At 37.5% G+C, this 23035-nt stretch overlaps 1 protein-coding gene and 1 non-coding gene across 3 annotated transcripts in view; both read left to right on the forward strand.

Annotated features, from left to right (window-relative positions):
• Gatad2b (GATA zinc finger domain containing 2B) overlaps positions 1–23035 on the forward strand; it is a 105792-nt gene that overhangs the window by 37050 nt on the left and 45707 nt on the right. The window lies entirely within an intron of this gene.
• Trnaa-ugc (transfer RNA alanine (anticodon UGC)) lies at positions 8700–8773 on the forward strand. Its single transcript has one exon. It is a non-coding gene; the product is annotated as a tRNA-Ala (tRNA).

Below are 23035 nucleotides of genomic sequence, written 5' to 3' on the forward strand. Positions count from 1 at the left end.
AAATCATTTTTCTTGGGATGGCAACTCAAAAAGCAAGTTCTAGAAATCAAAAGGGAAGTAGTTCAAATAGGCTATATTTAAATAGGCCATGAGGAACAATGTTTTCAGGTTTTTCGGAATAGGATTTTGTAGCCTGGATTTAGGAATAAGATTTTACAGGAAGAGAGCCCATGGTGTGGCTAATATTAGTTGAAGAAAAGTACTATTGGGAGTTGGTTAGACATAATATATTACTTGATCTATTAGGGGTATTACATCTTAATCAGTATTAAAGCAAAGTACAAGGAAGAGATGTTGAGTAGTTCGCATTAAACTTGGAAAATGGAGTGGGAGTGCTGGCACACACCTGTGATCCCAGCAGCTCCAGAGGCTGAGGCAGGAGAATCAAAAGTTCAAAGCCAGCCTCAGCAAAAGCAAGGTGCTGGGCTAGGGATATAACGCAGTTGGTAGAGTGCTTACCTTGCATGCACAAGGCCCTGGGTTCGATCCCCAGCACCGCAAAAACAAACAAAAAAAAGCAAGGTGCTAAAGCAACTTGGGGAGACTCTGTCTAAATAAAATACAAAATAGGACTGGGGATGTGGTTCAGTAGTTGAGTGCCCCTGAGTTCAATCCCTGGTACCAAAAAAACAAAACAAAAACCTTGGAAAATAACATGAAAGATAGGTTACCTATCGAACAGGTCTCTTAGAGTAGGTGTAGTTTTCAAAGTAGATTTTTTTTTTTTTTTTTTTTTTTTGTGGTGCTGGGGATCAAACCCAGGGCCTTATGCTTGCAAAGCAAGCACTCTACTGACTGAGCTATCTCCCCAGCCCATCAAAGTAGATTTTAAATAGGTTAGCAGTCTCTAGACCCAGTGATCCCTAAAACTCTTTCTTGAGTCTGTGAGATCAAAACAGTTTTCATAGTAATACTAAGGTATTGCCTTTTTCACTGTGTTGACCTTTGCACTTATCCAAAAGTACTGGTGATTAAAACTCCTGCCATCTTAGCAAAACTTAAAGCAGTAACACCAAACTGTACTCTTCATTGCTATACAATTTAAACTTGCACTTTTAAGAGAAGAGAGGTCAGGTGGGGTTGGCACCACATATAAATAAATGAATAAAATAAAGGTTCATCAACAACTAAAAAAAAAATTTAAAAAATAAATAAATAAAAGGAGAGAGGTGACTAGGGATATGACTCAGTGCTATAGTGCTTGCCTAGCATGCTCAAGGTCTTGAGTTCAAACCTCCGCACCACAGGAAAAAAAAAAACTAAAATATTTAGGTGGGGCATGGTGGGGGCATGCCTGTAGTACTTGCTTGGTGGATCACTTGAACACAGGAGTTTGAGATTAGCCTGGGCAGCATAGCTATATCTCATTTAAAAATAAGTAAATAATAATAATCCAGATTTATTTAAGACTTCTTTTTTATTTATTTTTATTTTTTAAGATATTTTCAGTTATAGATGGACTCAATGCCTTTATTTATGTGGTGCTGAGATTCAAACTCAGTGCCTCACACGTTCTAGGCAAGTGCTCTACCACTGAGTCAACCCCAGCACAAGACTGTTCTTTAAAAAAAAAAATTTCTTTTGTAGTTGTAGATGAACAGTACCTACATTTTAATAATAAATTAATAAAATAAAATAAATCTAGCATTTATTTTGTTTATTTTTATGAGGTGCTAGGGATTCAACCCAGTGTCTCACAAGTGCTAGGCAAGCACTCTGAGCTACAGCCCCAGTCCTTTAAGAATGTTCTTGATGGTGTAGTAAACATTAATTTTATTTACTCTTGATCTTTCAGTACAGGGCTTTTAAATATTTTGAGTGATAAAATGGGAACTCTTCTCTGTATATTGAAGTGCAATTATTGTCTAAAGGAAAAGGTACTATTTGTTTGGGTTAGAAACTGACTAGTTGCTGCCTTCATAGAACACCATTGGTAGTGAGAACAACTGACCATGGTGTTTGATTTGAATATTGGGAAAACATTTTTTTTTTAATATTTCAAGGAAAACAACTATGTAACCAGTGATAAAATTTTGAACAAAACCTAGAACTTTAAAAAGTTTATATACTCTGCCATGAGCTTGACAGCTTCCCAATACACTGTGTTTGGCTTATAATAACAGTTGTTGAAAGCAGTAAGTATCTGTGAATGCTAAAACTAGTGGATGGAAGTTTGATGGGAGATAAGGTATTTGTATAGCTTCTAAGTGTCTCTCCTTAACAATATTTAATATTTCCATGGATAAACTTAACCAAGTGGTTAAAATTAACACCACCACTAATACAATATGCAGAAGCTTCTTAATAGTGGAGATATGTGTTGATAAATCCATCATAAGCTGAAAATGTCATGTCAAAATGCACACATAACCTGGGGCTGGGATTGTAGCTCAATGGTAGAGCACTTGCTTGGTCATGTGTAAGACTCAGGCTTCAATCCTCAGCACCACATAAAAATAAATTAACAAAATAGTGTGCCCACCTACAAACTAAAACAACAACAGTAACAACAAAAAGAAAACAAACCTAACCTGCTGGGTTATCAGGTTAGTTATAATCCCAGTGGCTCAGGAAGCTAAGATAGAAAGATCACAAGTTCAAGGCTAGCCTCAGCAATTTAGTGAGATCCTAAGCAACTTAGTGAGATCCTGTCTCAAAATAAAAAATAAGCACTTTTGAGATGTTGCTCAGTGGTAAAGTATGCTTGGGCTCAATTCCTGGCATCAAAACAAAAACACCTGACCTACTGAACATCATAGCTTAGCCTCACAGTACACTGCAGATTGGTTGTTTACCCTCGTTATCTCACAGTTAACTAAAAGCTCTGTGGCCAGCTGCCACTGACCAGTGTCACGAGAGAATATTATCTACCTGTAACTATCCAGAAAAAGTTCAAAAATTGGAAATGTGATTTCTGCTGAGTGTGTATTATTTTCACACCATCATAAAGATAAAATAGAAGAATCCATTGTAAGTCAGGGACTGTCTGTATTGACTGTCTGTATTGTCTGTACTTGCTGATAAAATAACACTGAAAGGAACACAACATTGTTTCTTTGATATTCTTGCCCAAAGTGTATAACTTCAGTCTAAAATGTCAGACAGACGCCAATTGAGCATTTTACAAAAGAACTATCCAGTAATGTTCAAAATTAAGGTGAACTGGGCATGGTAGTGCACTCTTGCAAACCCAGCTACGTGGAAGGTTGAGGCAGGAGGATCACAAGCTTAAGGCCAGCTTGGGTAAGTTAGGGAGGTCCTGTCTCAATATAAAATAAGAAGGACTGGGTCATAGTTCAGTGCTTGCCCAGCATTTGCAGGGTCCTGGTTTTATCCCTAGTACTGAGAAAAATACCCTCCCTCCAAGAAAAACAAAGTTAGGGTGAAAAAAGACTAAGAAACTATCAAAGATTGAAGGAGACCAAGGAGACGAGACAACTAAATACAATGTGGGGTTGTAGGTTCTGTCAGTAGTAGGAAATCTGGTAAAATTCAAGTAATATCAGTGGATTACTTAATAGTAGTATATCAGCACTGTTGATTGGTTTCAATAATTCTTCTGATACCTGGGTACAGTCTTAGGCCTGTAGGTTCAACTACTCAAGAGACAGGAGAATCACTTGAGCCCAGGAGTTTGAGGACAACCTGGACAACATAGTGGGTGTTGTGGCTAATCCCAGTGACTTGGGAATCTGAGGCAGGAGTGGTAACTGCTAGCCTCAGAAGTTTAGGAAGGCAACTTTAGTGAGACCATGTCTCAAAATTAAAAGGACTGGGAATGTAGCTCAGTGTTAAAGTACTGTTGGGTTCAAATACCCAGTGTCAAAAAAGGTGTTTGCGGGGAGAATGTGTGAGGCCCTGGGTTTGATCCCTATTACCACAAAAAAGGGAAAAAGAATCACCAACAGCAGAGAGATTTATTTAACAAGAAAACAAGAAACCATTCTTGATCTCTGTATAAGATATTAAAACAAAGGATATATCAAACATATCAGACCCCAAAATGCTTATTATAATTAATGTATCTGTCATGGATTTAACCAGAAGGTTAGAATAAATTAGGTGTTGTGATGCACACCTGTAATCCCAGGACTCAAGAGGCTGAGGCAGAAGGATCACAAATTTGAGGTCAGCCTCAGCAGTTAGGAGGCCCTAATAAGCAATTCACTGAGACCCTGTCTCAAAAAATAAAAAGGGCTGGGGAATGTGGCTCAATGGATAAGAGCTCCTGGGTTCAGTCCCTAGCACAAAAAGAGAGGGGGGGGGAGGGAGAGGGAGGGAGGGAGGGAGGGAGAGAGGAGAAAAGGGGAAAGGAAAGGAAGTTAGGTGGGCTGGAGCTGTAGCTCAGTGGTAGAGTGCATGAATGAGGCCTCCAGTATAATCACTAGCACCACAAACAAAGAGAAGTTTGGCATATCAGAGAAAATAACCTGATACAAGTATAGAAGACATTGACTGTTGATTACAGACATCACTAGTACTGCTATAAGGTAAAGTATCAAGCCTGCAAAGAAGAAAGCTGCAGTTCAAAGAGAAGTACAATTCACTTGCCTAGCTTTTCTCTGAGCCAGATCATACTTCTCTAAAATAAAGTTGCAAAAATTATAGGACACTGAATTACAATTTGTCTCAGGCTTTTCTTAGGTAGAGTATCATGGTCCTACTTGAACTGATCATTGAAAACAAAGGCTTATAAACCCTTCTTTATTTTTATTCACATGCTAAACTTTTCTCACATACTATATACATTTGTTTGGATCAGTTGTGGATCAGACATAAATATTGGAATAACTTAACACGAGGGTATTAAGAGCCCCTAAATGGTACTTGTGAATACGATTTAGAGTGGGAAAATGAACAGTCAGGGCCAAATCAGAGAAGAACCTCAAGACCCTTATAATACAAGAAAACAGTTTTTTAGCTGTCTTCTTGTTACTGCAATTTATCAAACAAAACTAATAAATCCTTTCAAAGTGTTATAATACTTTGAGTTACTTGTTGCTGGAATCCCAGCTTTGCTGTCCTAACCAAGCTAATCTGTCCCATTCTTCCATAAAACAGTCTCACTGCTATATTTGCACATACTACCATCCTAAACCTTCTTTTCCCATGCTTCTACATAAATAAGAGTCCTTTATCTGATAAAACCTATTCCTTAGTATTTTTCTTCTGCTGTCCTAATGATATTTTTGCTTACTGGCCATCAAAATCAACTCCCTTTCTTCAACAGTAATGGATGTATGGACCACATGGTTTTTCAGAAAGGTACATATTTCCTAGCCTCCCTTGCTGAGAGGAGTCTAAATTCTTGACAAGGGAATAAAGAGGAAGTGATGTGTGCCACTTCCTGACTGAGAACTGAAAAGCAGTAGACCAATACTTCCATGTTCTTTCCCCTTCCCCTTTGGCTGCAACCCAGCTTTGACCTTGCAAAGGATCGTAGTGCCCTAGAATGTGATCCTCCTACCAGTGGCATGAGCGTTTTCTGGTGACCTGTTGGATATACAAATTCTTAAATCCTACCCCCGACACACTGAAACAGATTCTGGGAATGAGAACTAGGAATTGCTTTTAGAAGCCCTTCAGGTGATTCTAATAAGCACTAAAATGTGAGAACCATGGTAGAGATTAGCAGAAAAATCAGTGTAAAATAACAAATCCCTCAGTTACATTGAACAAAAGAGCAACAGAAACTATTTACCTTGGTCAATTGCATGAAAGAAATACTTCTATCTTGTTTCAGCTGTTGTATATTTGGATCTTTATTGGAGCTATTAGGCATACTCCAGTGATTCTCAAACTTCTTGATCTCAGAATCCCTTTAAGAGGACTCTCTTAAAGGATTCCAAAGAGATTTTGCTTTGTGGGCTACAACTAAAATAGTCATCAGAGTTGAAACAGAATTTTTGAAAAAATGTTAATTCATTAAAAAAAAAAAAAAACAAACCCATTGAATATTAACATAAACTATTGTTTTGGAAAATAGTTATTTTTTTCATAAACAGAAGAATTTAGTGAGGATGGTAGCATTGTTTTGCATTTTTACAAATACTTTAATGTCTGGATTCTTGTAGGTGCTTCTGCATTCAGTCTGGTGTGATATATTGTTTTGGTTGAAGTACTTGAAAAAAATCTGGTCTTACATAGATACAGTTAGAAAAGGAGTACTTTAAACTTTTTAAAGTTTTTAATGAATTCATTTTTTGGAAGGTGGGGGAGGGATTGGAGATTGAACCCAGGGCACTTAACAACTAAGCCACATCCCCATCCACTTTTTTAAAAAATTTAAGACACTAAGTTAGGATCTCACTAAGTTGCTGTGGCTGGCCTTGAATTTGTAATCCTCTTGCCTCAGCCTCCCTAGTCGCTGGGATTACAGGCTGGTAACCACCATGCCTGGCAGTGAACTTTTTTTTGAGACTTTTTTTTTTTTTTTTTTTTTTTTTTCCCTTAAAGGGGGACAATACAGGAATTGAACCCAGGGGCACTATATCACTGAGCTACATCCCTAGCCCTTTTTATTTTTCATTTTGAGATAGTGTCACTAAATTGCCCAAGTTGGCCTTCGGTTTTCAAATCTCCTGCCTCAACCTCTGCAGTCACTGGGACTACATATGTGTTCCACCATACCCTGCCTAATTTCTTCGTCTTCTTTTTTCATGCAGGGCGGGGGATAACCAGAGATTGAGCTCAGGGACATTCAATCACTGAGCCACATTCCCAGCCCTATTTTGTATTTTATTTAGAGACAGGGTCTCACTGAATTGTTTAGCGCCTTGCTTTTGCTAAGGCTGGCTTTGAACTGGAGATCCTCCTGCCTCAGCCTCCTGAGCTACTGAGATTACAAGTGTCTAAATTTCTTCTTAATGAGAAATAGTTAATAGCACTCAGATACCCACAGTGATGCTATGTTTTTCTCAAACCCTTGTCTCTGTTTCACTCCCAACAGTTGTTAAATTTCAAAGATTGTACTTCTAGGACAGTATGAAAGCAACCTACAAAATAATCCCCTTAAATAGTGCTTTTTGGAGATAATTTCATTCCTTGTAGCTCTAAAATGAAACTCATTCTATAGCTGTTTTGCTTTCTTTCGGCTTTTATGCCATTTGAGGAATTTGTTTTGCATTTTGGTTTGTATGTTTTGTAACTTCCTTTAGGGAAATGAAATGGAGAGGTTATATTCTTGGGATATACAGAGTTAAATGCTAGAAATGATTGTCAGTAGGAAACATTAGGTAGCATGAAAGGAGCTCAACTGTCTGGTTTGCATTAGGGTAGGTGGGAGATGGTACAGAAAGGGGACCATTGTTCTGTGATCTTTACTAGGAAGTAGAAGTACATTTTGTTTCCAGTTTGGTCGGAAGATAAATGGTCTTTCATTCTCCTATAAGGTTGTAAGTAGAGGGCACAGGTCCACTAATCCTTGAGACACATTTGAGATAGAATTTATTTGGTTATTTATTTTTTCCACTTTAAAATAACACAGTTGTTATTAATGAAACTGTATTATGGTCCATTATTTCTGGAATAAGTTTTCTAGTTCAGCTACTACTGGATTAGCTTTACTTACAACATTATCCTTTATTTGAATAATTTAGTATATAGAGCTATAAATATTCTTGAGGGATATTCTGCAAAAAATGTTGTGAGACTTTTCTGAGGTTTAAATGAATGCTGTTTCCTTCTCATGACCACATCTCAGCTCCTATTTCTCTAAAGTGCAAAATGTGGTTACCCTCATAGACTGCTGCATTCAGATGCCTCTAGAATTATTGGTCTGATTATGAGAGTGATGTGGTAAATACACGGTTTATATACGTGTGCGCGCGCGCGTGTGTGTGTATGCTGCTCTCTTCCTGTGTTGTATCTGTGTCAGACAATAATTGGCTAATTTTTGTTTTTTTTTTTTAAATAATGAAATGATGTTACAGGTAATCATCAATAGCATGAGCTGCAGTTGGCTACATCCTTGTGATAGAAGGGGAGTATTCTGGTCATTAGAAATAGACACAGTGGCTGGGGTTGTAGCTCAGTGGTAGAGCGCTTGCCTGGCACATATGAGGCCCTGGGTTCAATCCTCAGCACCACATAAAGATAAATAAATAAAATAAAGGTATTGTGTCCCTCTACAACAACAACAAATTTTTTTTTTTTAAAAGAAGTGGACATAGATTTTTAATTATGACCTTTGTTGTATAATCTTGGGCAGATTTATCTAGTATCTCCTAGTCTCAGTTCTTCCTCCCCCTCCTCCTCTTCTCCTTTCTTTTTTATTTTATTTATTTATTTATTTTTTGTATTGGGGATTGAACCCAGGGACACTTAACCACTAAGCCCCATCCCCCTGCATTTTTGTTTTTTATTTTGAGATAGGGTCTTGCTAAGTTGCTTAGGGCCTCAGCCTCCGAGCCACTAGAATTACAGATGTGTGCCACCACTCCTTGCTCAGTTTCTTTCATAGGATGGCAGGTATGAACTTCATAGGAATGTTCTGATAATTAAATGAGTAATTTTTCTGATTTTTTTTTTAAGTTCACAGTTCTGGTATTTAGTGTTCTCACTCAAAAGTTGATCTCTTCTTTCCTATTTCTCATTCTTTCAGCCCCTTAATATAGCCCTTTTTTCTTTTCTTCCTACTGGTATGAACTTTCCCCTAACTATTCTCAGAGTTGTGTATTTATATGTACAGAAAGTAGGGCTGGGGAGATAGCTCAGTTGGTAGAGTGCTTGCCTTGCAAGCACAAGGCCCTGGGTTCAATCCCCAGTCCCACAAAAAAAAAAAAAAAAAAAAAAAAGGAACATATATGTACAGAAAGTAAATAGGAGTGCATGCATTTCAAGAGCAATGTGATAATTCATATCTAAGAGGGTATGTGGGACTTGTGAAACCCAAAGGCTCAACACAGTAACCAAACATTGAGGTTCTTCATACTCTCTAGTGTTATTTTCCTAAGAAGATATAAAAGTTAGCCACTCAATCATGACATAATCCATGATTAGTGATATCAGAAAGTAAATATCTTTAAAATTTGTTTATTTTTGTTCAGGGATTGAATCCAGAGACACTTAACCACTGAGCCATATCCCCAGTCCTTTTTTATTTTATTTAGAGACACGGCCTTGCTGAGTTGCTTAGGACCTTGCTAGGTTGCTGAGGCTGACTTTGAACTTGCAATCCTCCTGCCTCAGCCTCCTAAGCCACTGGGTTTATAGGTGTGCACCACCATGCCTGGCTAAAAGGTTTTTTGTTTTTTTTTTTTAAAGCAATGTGAAAGATCACAACTATTCTAAATTTTTTTCTCCTTGCACGTAATGTTATTAGTACTGTGACATAAAACATGAAAAAGAATTTTTTTCTTTTATTTTAAAAAATATTATTTTAAAAATATTCTTAAGGAAAACCTACATCTGTTCTACTTTACATGAAGAAAATGAAGATTTTTAAAGATAATGTGCTGGAGGAGGTTGGAAGAATATAGTTAACTGTTATTCCTTTATTGAACGATATGCTTAGATTGCTTATTTACCTGATTCTTCTGTGAATCCCCCTACACTTCCCCCTTCCCCCAGTTTTGGGGATCAGACCCCATCTTCACATATGTGAGGCACTCTACCTCTGAGCTACATCCCCCACCCTTTTTACTTTGAGACAGGGTCTCGCCAAGTTAACAAGGCTGGCCTAGAACTTGTGATTCTGCTGCCTCAGCCCCCTGAATTGCTGGGATTATAGGAGCATGCCCTGTGCCTGGCTAAGCACATTCTTAAAACTGTAGCATCAGGGCTGGGAATGTAGCACATTGGTAGAGTGCTTTCCTGACATACACGAGGCCCTGGGATTGATCCCCAGCACTGACACACACACACACACACACACACACACACACACACACACAAAAGAAAGAAATTAAAAACACAAACTAAGGGTGTCTAATAATTACCAGGAGAGCTTGGTAAAATGCAGGCTCTTTGGCCCCACTCTAACACACTTATTACAATGAAATGGCACTAGGAACCTGTATTTTATTTTATTTTTATTTATTTATTTTGATTCATTGTACACAAATGGGGGTACAACTGTTGTTTCTCTGGTTATACACATAGTAGAGTCGCACCATTTGTGTAATCATACATGTACATAGGGTAATGATATTTGTCGCATTCTGTTATTTTTCCTTCCCCCCAGGAACCTGTATTTTAAACAGAACTGAAGTGTTTCTGATGTAGGTGGTCTAAAATGACACTTAGACATTGGTTTAAAATACAAACAAAAAAAGACAATTAAATTTACTAGGCTCCAGCCATGGGTTACACATCAGTCTACGCTGTCTTTTATAGTGATGATTATTCAAACTTTCTGGGATAAAGGACTTGTTTTTTGTTCTGTAATATAACATGAACTAATACTATTATAAATAAGTGGAATAAATTATTGTGAGAACCAAAAGATACCCAAAATCCACACCCAGTACTTTTTATTGTTAGATTCACTAGGCGTAAAATTACTGTCAAATTAACGGAAGTTTCTGAATGCTTACTCATTTTCTATGCTTATCTTGTTGTAGAGTGATAACAATTCACAGACGAACATGAGTCTGTGAACCACTTTGAGTAGCATTGTTTTTCAGGAATTGAAAATGCCAGGCAGAGTTCCACATACCGGTAATCCCAGTATCTCAAGATGCCAAAATGGGAAGATAGCAAATTCAAGGCCAGCCTGGACAATTTAGTGAGACCCTGTCTCATAATAAATGAGAAAATGACTGGAGATGTCACTCAGTGGTAGAGGCCCCCTGGGTTCAGTCCCCAATATGGGAAAAAGAAATGTTTTTTGTGCTTAAATTGACAAGCTGGAAATTTAGTCTTTCTACAGGTTCCAGGAAGCCCAATTTGTTCATTTATAAAATTGATACAGTATTACTACTTGTCTATCTTATAGAGATGTTATGGGCATCTTATAAGATATAATGTATACGAAAGTCCATTGTAAACTGAAAAAAATTATAGTTATATTAATTCTCACAATCATTCAAATATTATTGAGTAGGAACTTTTAGCTACTGACCAGGATAGAGCTACATGGGAAGAACTCACTGTTCAGATATGTATTTGCTACAAGGTTGGCAGTGTGCAACGTTTATTAAATTTCAGTTTCATAAAAATTTTTGTAGGCTTTTACAGTCTTTCTCTGAATATCAGGAATGTGCTTATATATTTGGGGGATACCAGGGATTGAACTCAGGGACACTCAAGCCACATCCCCAACTCCATTTTGTATTTTATTTAGATACAGGTCTCACTGAGTTGCTTAGTGCCTCACTTTTGCTGAGGCTGGCCTTGAACTCAAAATTTATAGTTTAAATATATGTAACTAGGGTGCTGGGGATATAGCTCAGTTGGTAGAGTGCTTGCCCAGCTTGTGCAAGGCCCGGGATTTGATTCCCCAGCACCACACACACACACAAATAATAAATACATTTATAACTTTGTGATGTTTCTTGATAATGTCTAAAATGTCAACTCCCTGAAGGTGTGTGTTAAATTTTTCAAATGGTTCAGAGCTTCTTGGAAGTAGGAATCCTTTTGAGTTGAAGTTTGTGGCACTCCTTGTATATGGAGCTTTTTTGTTGTTAATTCTAGAGCAGATTACCCCATCTTCCAGCTGACTTCTATTATCAGTTTTGCTGCCAGTTCCATAGCTTTTCTCTTCTATCTAGCTCCTCTTCTCAGAGTGTGTTTGCAGGAGGTAGATCTTTGCAGCCTGGAGTTCAATTAAAAAAAAAAAAAAAAAAAAGTTTGTTGAGTGCCTTTTTATATAGAAGTTAGGAGCAGAAGATAAGAAAATGAATTACTACTTACTGTTTTTGACCTCTGGGAGTTCACAGTTTTTTGAGGTAATGGACAAATAATTGAATAATGAAGATAAGTAGTGAGATGTTCAAAATGTTTTGACAGCACAGAAAAAGGAAAAACTGCCTGGGAAAACAGGGAAGGTTCTGTATACCAGTCTTCATATAATTTAGCCCTCCAAAAAGGAATACTATTAAAAGTGAAAGGTACATTGTTACTAATCATTAGAGGATAAACTGGGATATGTTCCATGCAAGCTAGGACATAATTGTTATTCCATTCATTAAAGAAATGTCTTTGTATAGTTTTAAAGTCAGAGTTGGAAGACATATTAGGTAAAGAAATAGCACGTGTAAAAAGCTTGAAAGCATGAAAGAGTGTGTTGGGTTGCTGATCCGTATAAAATTGGTGTGCCTAACCATAAAATATATAGGGGCAAGAGTAGCTGAAGTCAAGATTGAAAAGATAATTGGGGCCAGATCATGAAAGGTCCTCTGTATTATTTTAGAGAGTGAGAAGTCTTTGATATTATGACTGGGATGTTAAGATTACATTTTTTTATAAAAAAGATCATTTTATTGACTACATGGGATATGGTGCCAACATTAGGTAACAGATAGATGTTACTGAGATCATTTGAAATATTTGCTATAGATTAGGAGAGAAAACATGACACTTTGAGCTGAGGAACATCAAGAGAATTGAAAAGGAATGGAGAAACTACAAAGACACTTAGAGTTCTGGAGAAATTTAGAAATTTAGATTTGTGGGGAAGGACATTTGACTTCCAGGATATCACACTGTTCAGGTTTTCTTACAGTTTTCTCCTCATTTTCCTTTGCTGGATGTTCTCTTTAAGTTTTCAAATGTTGAAGTTCTTCAGAGCTCACTTTTTAGACCTTTTCTGTGTTTATACTCACTTCCTAAATGATCTTGTCTACCTACTCTCATGACTTCATATCAGCTATATGTTTTGACTCCTGAATTTGTATCTCTAGCCCAGACTTTCCCCCTTAACTCCAGAATTTTGTCTAATAGGCATTCAGACTTAACATGTCTCAACTGAACTTCTGATTTTTTTTTTAACCACAAACATGCCATTTTAGTAAAAGGCATTTTTCACCCAGATGTAGAGACAAAAGCCTTGAAGTCATCCTCAACTACTCTTGTATTTCACATCCAGTGCATCAACATTTCTATTAGTCTTTCTTTCAACAAATATTCTAAATCAAACTTGTGATACAAAGCCACACGTGATTTGGCCCGTAAATTCTTTCTCCTGTCTCATTTCCTACCACTCTCCCTCTTAGATAAAACACTTAATTGTCACCTTCTTAATATTTATTAAACATACTAAGCATCAACATGTCTCAATATCCTTGCTGTTCCCTTTAATTGTTTTCCCTCAGATACATGTATAGCTCACTTCTTCCCTTAATTCATACTTGGCTCAAATGGTATTTTTTTCAGACAGGACTTCTGTCCCCTTTGCATGCCCCCCCACCATCCCCATGATTCTTGACACTACTTTTACACCAATGAAAGTTGTCTCTTTTCCCCCACAAATAAAATTTGGTTCATTTTCTCCCATAATTCCATGAGGGTGGAGACTCACTTCAATATCCTCAACTCCTCAAATAGTGCTAAAAATAAATAGTATTCATCTCAAATGTATTTTTTTTCACGGAACCTAAGATGCCATTGATTTTAAGTTGCATCAATATTTTGTGAACCAATAGGAAAAAAATCTTGCCTGTTGTTAGAGGCCATTGATTATATGACATATCCTGATATCAGGTTAAAATATGAGAAAAGAATGTGTATGTATAAAGCTCTAGTTTAAAAAGAAGAATCTGAGTTGGGTGTAGTGGCCATGCCTGTAATTCCAGGGACTTGGGAGACTGAGGCAGGAGTATTGCAAGTTTGAGACCAGCCTCAGCAACTTAACGAGACCCTGTCTCAAAATAAAAAGGGCTAGGGCTGTAAGTTGGTGGTAAAATGCCTCTGAGTCCAGTCCCCAGTACAATGAATGAATGAAAAATTTATTTGTTAAATGAATGAGGACTTCAGCGTTTCTAACTTATCTAGGGACTGGTGGCATCGTTATTCTAAATAATGAAATATAAGAAGAGAAATAAAGTAGATAAAAGAAGGTAAGGATATTTCCTCGTATCCCTCAATTCACCAGGCAGAAGCAAGAAGAACCTTTTAGGACTGGAAAGAAATCAGATCTTGTTTGAGACCTAGACTCTACTCTTGAAGTCATCCATATTTGTGTTATTAGGTTCCTTCTCTATTTGATGAGTACTGTGTCTCCAGATTTCTTCAGTTACTTATATTATTATTAAATTTATCCTCAAATAACCTGTACTTCTTAAATATGTGTATCCTAGGTATTTCAAAACAATGATTTCAGGAGTCTTCACTTGACTCCTTTAATAATAAGTTGAAGGTTCTCTTTGCCTCCAACCTTCCTTCTTTCTTAACTAGATGGACTACTTCAGATATTTAAAACTACATGACAGTTAACAGGTCACAGATCTCTGCCCAATTAATGTCTTTCCTTAGCAGAAAGCAAACTGCAAAGTACCTCTTCATGTGTAAAAATGGTTGATTTCAGCATTTCTGTTTATGAATGTGTTAAGGACTTGTGTATGAAGATTATTCCAGAGAATCTCTCTCCTTCTTAACTACCCTTTTTGTTGACATGACTATAGTGACTAATTTTTACCTATTTTGTCAATATGAAAATTGCATCAGGTGCCACTTATTTAAATAGTGCCTATAATAGAAAGGGAATCTTATTTTTAATTTTTTTTTTCTGGTAGTAGAGATCAAACCCAGGTTCTCATGCGTGCTAGATCATCATTCTACCACTGAGCCCTTTTTTTTTTAATTTTGAAAGAAGAGTCTTATGATGACCCCTAACTCGGCAATTGCCTGCCTTAGCCTTCCCAGTAGTATAGGTATCTGCCACCATGCCCAGCTGAAAGGCAAACCAACCCAACATGTTTTTTAAAGTTATAGTTATGAAAAATTATAAAGCAGGGCTGGAATGTAGCTCAGTTGTAGTGCTTGACTAGTAGCATGCTTGAGACCCTGGGCTTGATCCCCAGCCCTGCCACAAAAAAGAAGAAATAAAATATACTATTTATTTATTTTTAAATATTAAAAAAAGACAGGAGCTCAGATTTCTTATCTAATGCATTTTTCCCCCAAGGAAATAACAGGTCTTTGACTACTTTCAGAAAATGATCTGAATCTTTAGGTGGGCCCCTGTCATCTGCATGTAAAAAGCAATTAATCCCATCCAAACACAGCAAGTAACTCTATCCATAGTATCGAGCAGGCTCATGCTATTCACCTTAATATACTAAATTAAATGTCCCACACACCAGTGTAACTGCACATCATGTACAACCACAAAAATGGGAAGTTCTACTCCATGTATGTTTGATACGTCAAAATATAGTCTACTGGGCTGGGGTTGTGGCTCAGAGGAAGAACACTTGCCTAGCATGTTTGAGGTACTGGGTTCGATTTTTAAAAAGAGTATGGCAGGGGCTAGGGATATAGCTCAGTTGGTAGAGTGCTTACCTTACCAGCACAGGGCCCTGGGTTCAATTCCCAGCACCATAAAAAAGAAAAAAGTATGGCAGAAAAAGGCCATCTACAAATATAGCATTGCTAGTATATAATAGAGAGAAATACTCAAATTATAATAAAATATATTTTGATGGGGCAAAATAAATAAATCCTACACTATCCATATTCTTTTAATTAAAAATTAAAATGGGGGGTGCAGTCATAGCTCAGTGGTAGAAAGAGCACTTGCCTAGCATGTGTGGGGCACTGAGTTCCATCCTCCCCACCACATAAAAACAAATAAATAAAATGATAAAGGTATTGTATTCATCTACAACTGAAAATTAAAAAAAAAAAAAATCAGTGTGATGTCACATGCCTGTAATTCCCATTACTCTGTAGGGTAAGGGAAGATGATTGCAAGTTTGGGGCCAGCCTTGACAATTTAGTGAAACTTTCAGCAACTTAGTGAGACCCTGTCTCAGAACAAAATTTTTAATAAAAAAAAGGGTATATTGGGCTGGGGATATAGCTCAGTTGGCAGAGTGCCTCTCAAGTACAAGACCCTGGGTTCAATCCCCAGCACTCCAAAAAAAAGGGGGAAAAAAAATGGGTACAGTTTACTGACCATTTCTAAGACCCTGTGTCTGATTTGTGTACTGGGAGAGGAAATCTATGGAGATTTAAAAAAAAAAAAATTTAAATTGAAAATGTTTAAGCGTATAGAAAAATAGAGTAGTATAACCAACAGCTCTGTAACTACTGTCTTGATTCAACAGTGAACATTTGCTTCCTTAATGTACGACATAAATATTTTTTTCCTAAACCACTTCAAAGTAAGTTTTAGAATTTACTTCTGAATACTTAAGGTTGCTTTGGTAAGCTGGGTGTAGTCATATTTGCCTGTAATACTAGCTTCTCAGGAAGCTGAGGCAGGAGGATCCCTTGAGCCCAAGAGTTCAGACAGAAAAATGCAGCAAGACTTTGTGTGTGTGTGTGTGTGTGTCTGCCCGTTGTCTCTTTTTTGGGGCGGGGGGTGGGGGTGGGGGGGTGAGGGGAGGTAACTGGGGATTGAACCCAGAGGCACTTTACTGCTGATCTACATGCCCAGCCCTGTTTGTTTATTTTGAGAGAGGGTCTCATTAAATTATGTAGGGCCTCATTCAGTTGCTCAGGCTGCCCTTGAACTTGGAATTCTCCTGTTTCAGCCTCCAAGCCTCTGTGTTTACAAGTGTGCACCATCATGCCTAGCAGGACTCTGTCTCTTAAAAAGTGATGGCTATAGTAGCCATAGAGTAAGTTCCCCTTCCTCAAAGATGTCTACAATCTATCCCCCAGAACCTGTGAATGTGTTCAGTTTCATGGCAAAGGGTAATTAATTAAGGTAGATGGAATTAAGGTCACCAATCAACTGGCTTTAAAATACGGAGATTTTTCTGGATTTTCCAGATGAGCCAGTGTAATCACAAGGTCCTTAAAAAAAAGAGGAGGCAAAAGAATCAGAAATGGCAACGTGGGGAAGTATAGGCCAGGTATTAATGACTTTGAAGATGGAGGAAGCAGCCATAAACCAAGGAAAAGTAGGCACCTGGGAAGGCAAGAAAATGAATTTTTCTCTAGAGACTCTGGAAGAAATCATAGGAACCTTATCAATGACTTGAATTTAGCCCACTGAGACCCATTTTGGACTTGTGTATTCCAGACCAAAAGGTAAATTTATATTGTTTAAACTACTGAATTATAATTTATTACATCAGTCATGGAAAATGAATGCAATTGCTTCTCAAAGAAATGTATGGATAGTCTAGCCAGCCACGGTACCATCATCATACCTAACAAAATTAACAGTAATTCCCTAATGTTATGTTTCCAGTCCATTTGAAAATTTACTTGGTTGTTGTTCATGAAATCTTTGTAGCTCTTTTTATTTTGTTTACTTATCTGAGACAGGGTCTTCCTGTGTTGCCCAGGCTGGTCTTGAATTCCTGGGCTTAAGTGAACCTCCTACCTTAACCTCCCAAGGCCTAGGACTACAACATGCCAGGCTTGAAGCTCTTTTAACCAAGACCCAATCAAAGATCATACTTCTGCATTTGATTATAAGTCTTACTTAATCCAGAACAGTCTGTACTTCCCTCCCTCCCTCCCTTTATTTATTTATTTTTATTTGTTTATACTGGGGAAAAAGAACTCAAGTTCTTTTTTTTTTAAAGGGGTCTTGCTGAGTTGCTGAGGCTGGCTTCAAATTTATAATCCTGCCTCAACCTCCCAAATCACTAGGATTGTAGGCATGCACCACCACTCCTGGCTTAGTTGCACTTTTTAACAGTTCAGGGCTCTAAACTTGAGTGTTCCAGCAAGTAACACTTGCTGCATAGCCTTTTATGACTCAGTGGCAAAAACCACACAACTTCATTTCTGCTGTACTCCACCAGTTGCAGCAGTCACAGATCCATTCATTCAGATTCAAGGGAAGGGAACACAGACCCAGCCTCTTTCTTTTTGGTACCAGAGACTGAACCAAGGGGCACTTAACCACTGAGCCATATCCCCAGCCCTTTTTTATATTTTATCTAGAGACAGGCAAGGTTTCACTGAGTTGGTTAGGGCCTCACTAAGTTACAGAGGCTGGCTTTGAACTTGTGTGATCCTCCTGTCTAAGCCTCCTGAGCTGCTGGGATTTACAGGCATGTGCCACCATGCCCTGCCCAATCTCTTGATGTAAGGCATTTCAGAGAATTTGGGGGGACTTTTTAAAAACAGCTACAAGTACCATTAAAGCATTTTGAGCGTACAAGCCTTTTTTAAAGTTCACTCTAGTTTCTCTGAGTAACAGATTTCAAATGTATTGTAAGCTGGGCATGGTACATAGGCTTGTAGTCCCAGCACTTGAGAGGTTGTGTCAGGAGGATCACTTAAACCCAGGAGTTTAAGATCAACCAGAGCAACATAGTGATATCCTATCTTTAAAAAAAAAATTTTTTTAAAGTATCGCAGTAATTTAGGCAGGTAATGATATTTTGGGTTAAGGTGATAACATGAGAGTACTATTAAGGGATACATTTGTTTTTGTGGTACTGGGGATTGAACCCAAGGGTGGTCTAACCACTGAGCTGCGTGCCCTACCATTTTTATTTTGAGATAGGATTCTACTAAGTTGCTGAGGCTGACCTTGAATTTGTGATCCTGTTTTCTCAGCCTCCCTAGTGACTGGGATTATAGGTATGCACCACCAAGCCTGACTAGACAAATTTAAAATATATTTGCAAGGTAGTTCTAACAGAATTTACAGATGGAATGCATGTAAGGTATGAGAAAGAAGAACCAAGGACTTCAAAGTGTTCGTTTTGAGCAACAGGTTGAATGACAGTGATGTTTCTTGAGATGGGAAACACTAGGGAAAGAGTTATTTTTCCTTTTAGAAGCAGAATTTATTTCAAATATGTACATGCTTCTTCTTCTCTTCACCCGACAGTTAGGTAGAAGAGGCAGGTAATTCAGTAAAAAGTAATAGATGCTTTTTCAATAAGATTTTGCTTTAGAGTTCAGAAAATTGGGTAGAAAATCGTAGATATATTCCACATTTTGGAAATTTTTCTTGCCTTTCCTAGACTTAAATTTTTTATAATTGTAAATACTCATAAAATTTACCTTTTCAGCTATTTAAGTGCATAGTTCAATGGTGTTTATTAGTACATTTGCAATTTTATGCAACCATCACCACCAACTGTCTTTGGAGTATTTTCAGATTTGCAAACTCTGATAATCTGTACTCATTAAACAACTCTTCCCAATTGCCCCCTCCCCTCTGTCACCTGATAACTACCATTCTACTCCTGAACTACTTTTGGACTCAGTTTCTTTTCACTTAATGAAGAGAGCGGCTACTGCTGACCAATGGGATTGCTTCTGTGTATGCAGGTCTTCTTGCACTTTGGTTGATCTGAGCTTATTTTAGAGCAAGGTAACAAAACGTGGTTGGAGAAGAAAAGAGGTGGAGATAAACTGGATGTGGGCCTGAGCAGCCTTACCAAAAATCTACCTGAATCTTTCACATCAACAGGTTGGTCTTTTGAGCCATTTTCGTTTTGTAGATCCACTGGTAGGTTTCTTAGCTTTCCTACTTGTCACTTGTGACAAGGCTTCTCACAGTATCTTCTTTGCCTGATGTCCTCAGCGAGCCCCTCCATGATGAAGATTCTTTTTACGGTCCTTTATGCACCTTCCGTGTTCCCTTCCTGTATCATCAGAGTCCAAACAGTAAACTTCAGGTGTTTTGCCATGACCTTGGATTTAAGTTATCACTATGTTGTGTCCTGCGATTTCAGTACTCCAAACCTTGGCCAGCTCTGACCAACTGGTAGCAGAAACTTAAGGAAGTTTTTATCTGGAGATTACAGGAATTCAGTTTTGGAAATATGATTATAAAGTGCCTAGTAGATAATCTGCCCTAGTTTATTTTTCCTCTCTAAAACTCATGTTCTAATTTAATTGGCATTTTAATAGTACTTTGAGGCAAGACCTTTAAGAGTTGATCAGGCCATGAAGACTATTTGTGGATGAGTTTAATGTCCCCTTGTGCCCCCTTTGTCTCTCTTGCCCTTCTGTCATGTTCCCATACAACAAGAAGACCCCTCACCAGATTCCAACACCTTGATACTGAACTTCACTACCTCTAGAACTGAGAGTCAGTAATTTCTGTAAATTATAAACTACCCAGGTATTCTGTTGTAGCAGCACTAACAGACTTAAGACAATATCCAGATGGAGATGTCAATTGAATAAAGAGAGAAATAGTGTTAGAGAAGAGATGAAGGCAAAGGGATATAAATTTGGGAATTAACATATAGTTGCTTTTTATAGCCAGTGGAGCACTCCACTTTTACAATTAGAAGATAGGAATATGAGTAGAAACTACTGAAGAGGACAGAATAAATGAGTATGAATGTAGGATGAGACCCAGAGGTATGAAATCCTGAAAGCCAACTGAAAAAGAACTTCAGAAAGAAAGGAATATCTGGCTGAGGGTGTAGTTCATTGGTAGAGTAGTTGCCTTACATTTTCAAGGTACTGGTTTCAGTCTAGCACCATAAAAGAGGAGGAAGAAGAAATATTAACTTGGTTAAATGCAGCTGAAAGTTCAGGTAGGATGATTGATAAATAATGATTGTTTTTGGCAAGAAGATGTTAATTGACTTGGAAAAAAGTAATCTCTATATCAGTGGGAACAAAATCGGAACCAAACTGAACCAGTTTCAAGAGAAAGTAGGAAAGTAGAGATTGTGAATATACCATTATTTCAAAGAATTTTGCTGTATAAGGGTTCAGGCAAATGAAGCAGTTACTGAAGTAGGATAAGAAGTCATGGGACAAATTTTTTTAAGTGAGAAAGTGCCAAGTTGATTTGGGAATTGAAGGATTCTCAGCACTGACTAAATAATGGTACCACATTGGAGTTTATTAAAGATGGATGTGCTGGGCACCATGGCACACACCTGTAATCCCAGCTACTCAGGAGGCTAAGGCAGGAGGATCATGAGTTTGAGATCAGCCTCAGCAATACAGTGAAACTCTGTCTCAAATAAAAAGTTTGGACGTGTAGCTCAGTTGTTGAGCACCCTGGGTTCAATCCCCATGCTTCCCCAGAAAAGGACAAATGCAGGAGTCTCATGGCAGATCACGTGAATCAGAGTCTTTGTTGAGTCCATGGTATCAATATTTAAGAGTTCCTTATATGATTCCATTATGCATCCAAAGTTCATCTGTTGTTCTGTAGATGAGTGAAATTTAAAATTCACTATATGCTTAAACAGTATATTCAACACAACTGAATAGAGGGGAACAATAGGCAGGTATTACACTGAATGCAACATAAAAATAACAAATAATGGAAAATATGAAAAATAAAAAAGGATTGAGACACACTAGAATAAATGGTCCAAGGTACATCTTGTGGGAGCTCTATAGAAGAGAGAGAATGGAAAGTAGCAATACACAGAGAGATAATGGCAGAGAATTTTCTAGAATTGCTAAATATGTGAAGTTTTAAACTTCTATTTAGTTATACATGACAGTAGAGTACATTTTGACATATTTATGCAAACATGAAGTATGTCTTATTCTCATTAGGATCCCAGTCTTACATAAATATGTGCATCTTCAACTGTGGGAGGGGGTGGGAAGAAACATTGAATCCTGAAAGGATAAATGAAAGTAAACACATTACAGATACTGGATATAGTTTTGTAGAGAACTGAAACCAAAGAGTTCATGAAAGCAGTCAGAAAGGTGAAAACTAGACTTAAACTTCTCAACACCAGTAAGAACCCAGGAAAATATTTACTACAAAGAGAGAATAAGGCAGTTAGAACTCTGCACTTATTCCAGAGTAAAGATGAGATGAAATGTTCAAAGACTTATCTCTTAGTTATTCTGTTAAAAGAACTAATAAAGGACATATGTCAGGAAAAAGATTAAGAATGGTTTGTTTGACTACATAGATGCGCCATTGTTTGGGGCATAAATATTTACAATTGTTACGTCTTACTGCTGTATAATTCCCTTCAGTAGTATGAAATGTCCTTCTTTGTCCCTTCTGATTAACTTTGGACTGAAGTCCACTTTATCTGATATGAGGATGGAAACCCCTACTTGTTTATGCTATCCATATGAGTGATAGGTTTCCCATCCTTTCACCTTCAGTCTGTGAATGTCTTTGCCTGTGAGGTGAGTCTGTTGGAGACAGCATATTGTTGGGTCTTATTTTTTAATCCAATCTGCCAGTCTATGTCTTTTGATTGATGAGTTTAGGCCATTAACATTCAAGGTAATTATTAGAATAGAATTTGTATTTCTGTTGTTTTGGTTTGTTTCTGGTTTTTAATTTGATTTAGTTTCTCCTTTGAATTGACTGTTCCTTTAGTGTAGTTCCTCCATTTGCTGGTTTTCACTTTTTTTTTTTTTTTTTTTTTTAACTTCATCCTCATGGAATATTTTGTTGAGAATGTTCTATAGTGCACACTTTCTAATTGTGAATTCTTTTAACTTTTATTTATCATGGAAGGTTTTTATTTCATCTTCAAATCTGAAACTTAACCCAAAGGACTTAAAATCAGCATATTACAGTGACACAGGCTCGTCAATGTTTATAGCAGCTCAACTCACAATAGCTAAACTATGAAACCAACCTAGGTGTCCTTCAACAGATGAATGGATAAAGAAAATGTGCTCGCTTGTTCTCTCTCTCTCTCTCTCTCTGTGTGTGTGTGTGTGTGTGTGTGTGTGATGGAATATTACTCAGCTTTGAAGAACGAAATTGTGGCATTTGCTGGTAAATGAATGGAGTTGGAGAATGTCATGCTAAGTCAAATGCAAAAAACCAGAGGCTGAATGTTTTCTCTGTTAAGCGGACGGTAATGCACAATAAGGGGGGTGCTAAGGAAAAATAAATTTAGATCAGGTAGACGGGAGTGAAGGGAGGGGAAGTGGTATGGGGGTAGGAAGGATAGAAGAGTGAAGCAGACGTTATTACCTCATGTACATATATGACTACATGACTGATGTGATCCTACAATTATGTACAATCAGAAAAGTGAGAAATTAT

Source organism: Sciurus carolinensis, chromosome 1 (assembly GCF_902686445.1).
Source record: "Sciurus carolinensis chromosome 1, mSciCar1.2, whole genome shotgun sequence".
In the NCBI taxonomy this organism is placed as follows: Eukaryota; Metazoa; Chordata; class Mammalia; order Rodentia; family Sciuridae; genus Sciurus; species Sciurus carolinensis.